A 7,301-nucleotide genomic window follows, 5' to 3' on the forward strand; every position below is an offset into this window, starting at 1 on the left:
CTGGTACAAAAAAAAAAATATATATAATAATAAAAATATAATAGAAAATGTTTATTTAAGTTGTATATGGAATAAATGTATATTTAATGTCTCCGAGTACTCGAATTAAAGTTGACTCTTGCCTGCTCTAAAAGTACGTCTAATTGGCAAGCGAAGTTGGCTTAAGTTTTCAGCCAAGGAGAACAAACTGCATTTAACCAACTGCTTAATCAGTTCAGTGGTAATTGAATGCTTAAGTATGTGGAGTGTGTGCGTGTTTCTATGTATATCACCTACATATGTATATATATTTAAGCCTGCGTATGCGTATTATTTTGTAGTGCCCGGACGTCTTGTACTTAGCACGAGTTTTGGCTTTTAATGCGCTTGTGCACATAAAATTTAATTCAAATCGGCTCATTAAACGCCCGCCACTTGACACACTCATTCATGCGTCGACAGAGACATAAATGGGCGGCCAAGTGAGCGGGTCGTTGGGCGGGCTGGTGGGCGAGGGATGGCGTGTGGCGGGTGGTTCTACACAGCCGAAGAGGAAGCAAGTCGTGGCAGCATTTTGTTTTGCCAAGGAGCGCAAAGCAGAGTTTATGGTGGACATTAAAGCGCGGAAGTAACTGCCGTAAGAAGAAAAAACAACAAAAATGAGTAACAAAACTAAACTAAAAATGCTGCAAAAAATTCGTATAAAAAGGCAAGCGAGTAGACGAAGCAACAGCAGCAGCAGCAGCAGCAGCAGGAGCAGAATAGGGACAGCAGCACAAAATTCAGACACATTAAATATGATATATTTGCGAGACGGCAGCCAGGACACGAGATAAGTTTTATGGCTGGGGCGACCAAAATAAATAGCCACATACTCGCAGGTTCATAGGTTGAAGGTATTCATGTTGTGCACGTTATTCAAGCTTTTTTATGAATCGGAAATTAGTTCAAGTCTAATTGCAGCTCGCTCCACATCAAATGCCAAGCTGAAGGCTGCATTCGAGTTGAGCCAAACGTAAATGAAACATTGTTTAAATTAATATGCCGTTTATCAAGTTTTCTTTATACATGCTGAAGATTTATGAACATATTAAAGCATTCTGATTAGAATTTGTTGATATATAAATCAGGCCACTATCGGTGTGAGCAGATCTTAAGTTAAGTGTTGCATAGTAAGAGAGGAGAGATATTAGACTGAAATTATATCTATATGTGAAATTTTATGCAATGAACCCATTGACAATGGGTTCTTCTAAGTATTTCCACTAAATATTTTCTCTATGTCTTTCCGCTAAGTATTTCCATCAAGTATTTCCTCCAAGTATTTCCTCTTTAATGCTCAGCTGATTGATCATTAAATATTTACGCTCACTTCACTGCACGACTGACCTTCTCCAGGCCTCTGACGACTGAAGAAATGCTGCAGCTGCTGCCCTTTATATAAGGCTACTTGCACTCATACACTCAGTCTCGCTCAAATGTTGAGCCCAGTGCCTGAGAGAGATCGTTGCAGTCGAGCTTCAAGTGACCAATGGGAACACTCTCTGCTGCTGCAAGCATTCGAGCTTCGTCTTACTCAAATATAAGTACTAAATTAATGCTGCTGCATACATATAGACAACTTAAATGATCTTCTGCAGTTCTTGCAGAAGAAGAAGACTTCATCTCTTGCTCTTATAAGGCAAATAGAGAGAGTGACAGATGGAAAGATAAACTGTGAGATAGACACGGAGTCAGACAGAGAGACAGATATATGAATTACCTCATAACGCTGCTCAAGATTATATATAATAATATGTAGAATGATCTTCGAGTCGAGCAGGCTCGACTAGAGCACTCTAACGTGTTAAGTCTTATGCTAAATATAAATCATTTACTAAATACAAAGTTTATTTAAATATTTTTTAAGTTTCTTATAATTTTACTCTTTATATATGCAACATTTATTTTAAAAATCTTTGCATCTCATTATAAAGTTCTGCTCCCTTTACGATATTAAAATGTTGAATTATTTACAGTTACCGAGTCCTGGCACCCGATGTGCAATCTTTCAAAATTGCATATTATGTTATACAAATTGAAGAGGCGCTCGTAAGAGAGCAAAAACCAATGCTGAGTGGACAAATTGCAGAAATACTATTACAAGCACCTAGAAAACCCTTTTTTCCATTACCAATCGCAGTAAAAACACCACAGAGTGCAGGGAGGGGCCTGAGCTGGGGGCGAGCTGTAAAAGAAATCTGTGCAGCTGCCAAGAGCTGTTCACATCGCTCGCGTAACTTTATCAAAATCAACTTGAGATGCATTTTTGTGACGCCAACAAGTGTTGCACTTGATCTTCTTCTTGACACTGGCCAATGGCAACAGGATTGAGTGTGCCCACACACACTCACACACCCATACACAGCATGCACGATACAGTTGCCCTTATGCCTCACACCTTCCCCCCGAGGGGGAAATTCGTGCTCGGCACAGCAGTGAGGTAAAGATTGAAGATTGGGTCGAATGGAATTTAATTTTGTAGGAAACTTTGAGCAAATACGTCGCAAGTGTCCGGCTCCTTGCGCTGCGTTAACATTGTGTTCAAAACGTAGACTCTGGCCAAGACCAACAGCCAACCAGCCAACATCTATCCGTCCGGAACTTTGTCATTGCATCAGCTGCTTGGCCCGTGGGCGAGAGGATGGGGCCAGGCGGGCCTTCATGCTGCACGGACATGGATGGATAAAACCTAATTTCTTGCAAATGGAATAAAAAACAACAATGGCCAATTTCAATGCAGTGAAGAAGCAATGCCCTAACTCAAAGGTAGATTGACAATAAATAAAGACAAATTTTGTAGCTGCTATAAACTAAATGTATTTCTTTAAAAGCCACAGCATTTTATTTAAGATTTATGCTTCATAGTTTAAACTGAAATAAATATATAAAAGGAATTTCAGCTAATTAATATTCAAATAAAAAAAAATTAACAAATTTGATTTTAAACTATGACATGATATAGTGTTCCAACTTAGATATAGAAAGTGTATAAATATTCTCTAGGATGTATACAAAGCCACATAAAATCTAAATTTAAATGCCAATCAGAGAAAATTTCGAAAATTCAAGGTTCCATGGAGCAACTAAAATATTAAAAATATAATATGACAACAGAGTTTCTTTGGATATTTGTTGACACTTAAATTGAATAAAGTTCTTCTACCCAGCTCAAATCCAAGTTATAAATCAGCGAGAGATAAAACATTTGCTCTTAAGAGGTAACTCGTTCAACTCAGAGACGAGGCCAACTTCTAGACAATGCGAACGTGCTCTTTAGCAGCGTATAATGGCAATACAAGCCAAGTGGGCAAGTGGGCAAGTGGGCAGCTGGCCAAGATTGAGTGGAAAGACAAAGGACGAGTCGATGGCAACCAATTGAACAAAATCATTTCAAATTGTCTCCCTGCGAACGATTTTTTGTTTTCTGTTTCAGCCAGTTGCACTTAGAGCCCAATGTCGATATCAACGAGTTGTATCTGATGGATTGTTGTCGGGCTGCCAGCTGCGAGTGCCGTTATTTATTGTGATTTGCCAAGGAGCTGGCAACGCTGGCAATGGAGCTGCCAATTGTTGGCCGTGGCAGAAGGAACAAAAGAAGGGAAATCAAAAGGCATTTAAGCTCTGCTGCTGCCTCTGCCACTGTCTCTGCCACTGCCTCTGTCTCTGCCACTGCCTCTGTCTCTGCCTCTTCCCTCTGCCTTCACTAGCATTTGCATACATTTCATACACCTCTGCGCGGGGGCGTAGCAATTCAATGTAATATATTTTGATATGTATGTGTATATATACGTATATACAGCTGTGTATTTTTGTATATTCGCAATTTGAATGTTGTTCTGCTCAAATGTATTCACATATTCGTTTATGCAAAGTCTACTTACTGGAAAAACAATCAGCTTTCTGGCCCTCAATAAGCCAGAAACATTTGATGCGCTTCGCCACAAATACACACGCACATGAGCAGGCACGCACACATACGTCTTCGTACATACTTGAGCATTTACCTGGGTATTTTCCATTTCGCACAGGTAATCGATTTTCATGCTTTTGGCAAAATGCACAAAATAACCAAACAGCAAAAAAACAAAAAAACAAAAAAAAAAGATGACGAAAAAAAGACAGACGAAAAAGAAAAGCAAAAGCAACAGCAACACAAAAAAACAACTGAAAAAAAACTTTCTTCGGTTTTACCTTTTTTACCTCAGTTGAATTTGGTTTTCCTTCTGCTTCATCCCTTCGACTTGTGTATTTTTGCTTTATTTGTCCTGCGTATACTTAATATTTATGTTGAAAACTTTAAGCAGTTAAGAGCCCGTCGAGCTTAAAATATTCCAATGGTGTTCGCAGAAGTTCAGCAACTTGTTGATTTTGCTTTACCTCAATTTGTAGCACCCACACGCAACACAAGTAAAGCGAGAAAAAGTAAAACACCTGCAAAACCTGCTCGGCATAATCACCATATCAGATGATGTGGAATCTAAAGCAAACCTTGTTTGATCTTCTGCACACTAAATAAATGGGGGACAGCGATATTCGAATTGGCCTTCATAATTTGATTTTCGTGGAAAATTACGGGCGACAACAGCGAAGTTGAACTTATAATGTGGATAAGTCAGATGGAATTTCAATGCAAACATTGAGAATTTTTATGTTTACTATACCCATATTTGGTCAGGAAAGTTTTTCGCTTTATATTCAGTTGACTTAAGCGAATTTTAGCACACTTCAGTGTGGGATAAAGAGATATATTTTTAGACCCTTCGAGTATTGAACTGCAATAAAAATCTATTTGCGCTGTCGTTTCGTAACTTTGGCACAGTTTAAGCTCAATTACGTCTGGGTTGCAATATTGGCACTCGATGGCTTAACGGATCTGCAGTTGAAAGAGGGCAACAGTGCCCGATTCAGACAATAAAAAAACAGACGAAAAATAGTTAAACTGAAACTCAAAGAATCTCTCGAAAATTGCGTGTAAAATTATTCAAAAGTGCAGAGTGCACATGTGGCACGAACAAAAATCCAATTACGAGCATTGAGCGAACTGCGAATGGAATATTTTGACAAGTATTCAATGAATTTCATTTGAGATTTGCGAACGTTCAGACCATCTGGCTAGCTGTCTGACCCCCAGTCAAAACCAGTTGAAAGCCAGTCAATGGGCCAATGCAGACAGGACCGGAAGCCTAGCCAAATGCAGCTGGAGGGCAGTGCGAAAGAGAGAGAAAGAGTGCGAAGAAGAGAGAAGGTGAACGTAGTTGAGGGAAAAATGAATTAGAAATGTGTAGAACAGAAGTTACTCAATTGCCAGCTGGAGGTCCCAACTGCAGCAGCACCAAAAGCAGCAGGAGCAGCAGGAGCAGCAGGAGGAGCAGCAGCGACGGCAGCTATGAAAAATGTTTTGTGGCCATAAGAAGCTGCGAACTGCCGTTAGCTAGAAAATCTGCCGGAGACGCAGCCGGAAAGCAGGAATGATTTCCTGGCCGGGCGGGCGATAATTCTTAGGCCATCATGCAATGGGCGCCCGCCCATTGGCTGAAAACTTTTTGCAGCCATTGTGCCGAGTGTCAGTGCAATGATTTCGCAGAGGGTGTAACTGAATATTAATGATTTAAGCAGCTGAGCTGGCGCAACCGACGACCCTCCGGTTCTCAGCCTCCCTACCACCCCACTTCTCCGCCTACTGCACGCGCTTGTCGAATTATATTCACATTTTCTTTTTGTTGTAATATTTTTCAACATTTTTGAAAACTTTGCGCGTTGAACATGAAATTTGAGCGTCCCCAAAAACTTTATCAAAATGTTGTGCAAAGTTTCATTTTGCTCCCTTTTTGGGTTGGCTAAGGAAAATTATCACTATTGTTACAGATTTGCAAATGGACGGTAAAAATCGCCTGTCAGCTCTGCACTGCGGACATCGTGCGGCCTGCCAATCTCATCTGTGCCTGAACATAAGACTAGTTAAGAGAGTGATGAAAAATGCGAAAAGAAAACCCAAAACTAAACGTATTTGATTGAAGATGATTTTTATACATTTTCAAAGGCAATTAAATTATATTCATTTACAGTTTGGCCATTCGGTTTTTTGATAAAGCTTATATATTAGTTTATTTATTTATTTTATTTTTATTATTATTATTTTTACACCCTGAACCCATTTTCAATGGGAAATTAGGGTATAATGGTTTTGTTGAAATGTATGTAACAGGCAGGAGGAGACAGGAGGCGTGGCAGACCCCACAAAGTATATATATTCTAGATCAGGGCGACGAGCTGAGTCGATTTGGCCCTGTCCGTCTGTCTGTATGTCCGTCCGTCTGTCTGTCCGTCCGTCCGTCCATCCGTCCGTATGTATGAACGCGTCGATCTCAGAAGATATAAGAGCTCGAGAGTTAAAATTTTTTTTTCCTAGGTCCGTGTATATCACGCGCATATCAAGTTTTTCTCTATATATCGATAACTACTCCCGATATTTTATTATCGATCAAAAACCTTATCGAAAGCTAGTTATTTAATTATATCTCCTACACCTTTAGAGCTGGAGCCTGCAAATTTAATATGTAGACTTATATGTATATAACATTATGATTATGTTTTGAAAGTTGCATTAAGATTGTACATCTAGAAATTATTTTATTATTCAACAAATAAATTGTTATGATGTTGCCTACACTGCAGCGCTGCCCAAGCGCAGTCGCTGCTTACTGCGCAGTTAGCAGAGCGCGTTCTAATACGTGCGTGTGTATGTATGTGTGCCGAAAAGAACTGCAGAGTGATCAGAATATCTCCTAGTGGAGCAGTCTCGACTAGAGTTTTCTTACTTGTTTTTAATTATCAATATATCAATCGATAGATGATCGGCAGTTAAATGTTGATCAATTCATTAATTTAAACTATTTCACACTCGATTTGGATTTCAAATTGTGTCTCAGCTGAAGCTTCAATCAATCATGGCTGATATTTAAGGTTCATTTGCAGTTTATGAAACATTTGTGTTCAATAAATGCCGTCTCGCTATCTTCATTAATTTCCTTAAATGGCAAGCGCATGTTTTATCTTTAGTTACATATGCTGCGTGCTATCTTGGAAAACAACTGTTCAAACAATTGTTTCAGAGCTCGTATCACTTATAAGTATTTATATCAGCTATCGCTGATGGATTGTCAGCGCAGTGAGAATTTGTCGAGGTATTCGGCGACCATGGGCAAGCAGCCTCTTTAGCTCAGTGGCAGAGCACTGGTCTTGTAAACCAGGGGTCGTGAGTTCAATTCTCACAGGAGGCA

At 39.6% G+C, this 7,301-nt stretch overlaps 1 non-coding gene across 1 annotated transcript; it reads left to right on the top strand.

Annotated features, from left to right (window-relative positions):
- The first annotated feature begins 7,229 nt into the window (after nucleotides 1-7,229).
- On the top strand, nucleotides 7,230-7,301 carry Trnat-ugu. Its single transcript has one exon. It is a non-coding gene; the product is annotated as a tRNA-Thr (tRNA).

This window comes from Drosophila mojavensis, unplaced genomic scaffold (genome assembly GCF_018153725.1).
Source record: "Drosophila mojavensis isolate 15081-1352.22 unplaced genomic scaffold, ASM1815372v1 contig_231, whole genome shotgun sequence".
NCBI classification, from domain to species: domain Eukaryota; kingdom Metazoa; phylum Arthropoda; class Insecta; order Diptera; family Drosophilidae; genus Drosophila; species Drosophila mojavensis.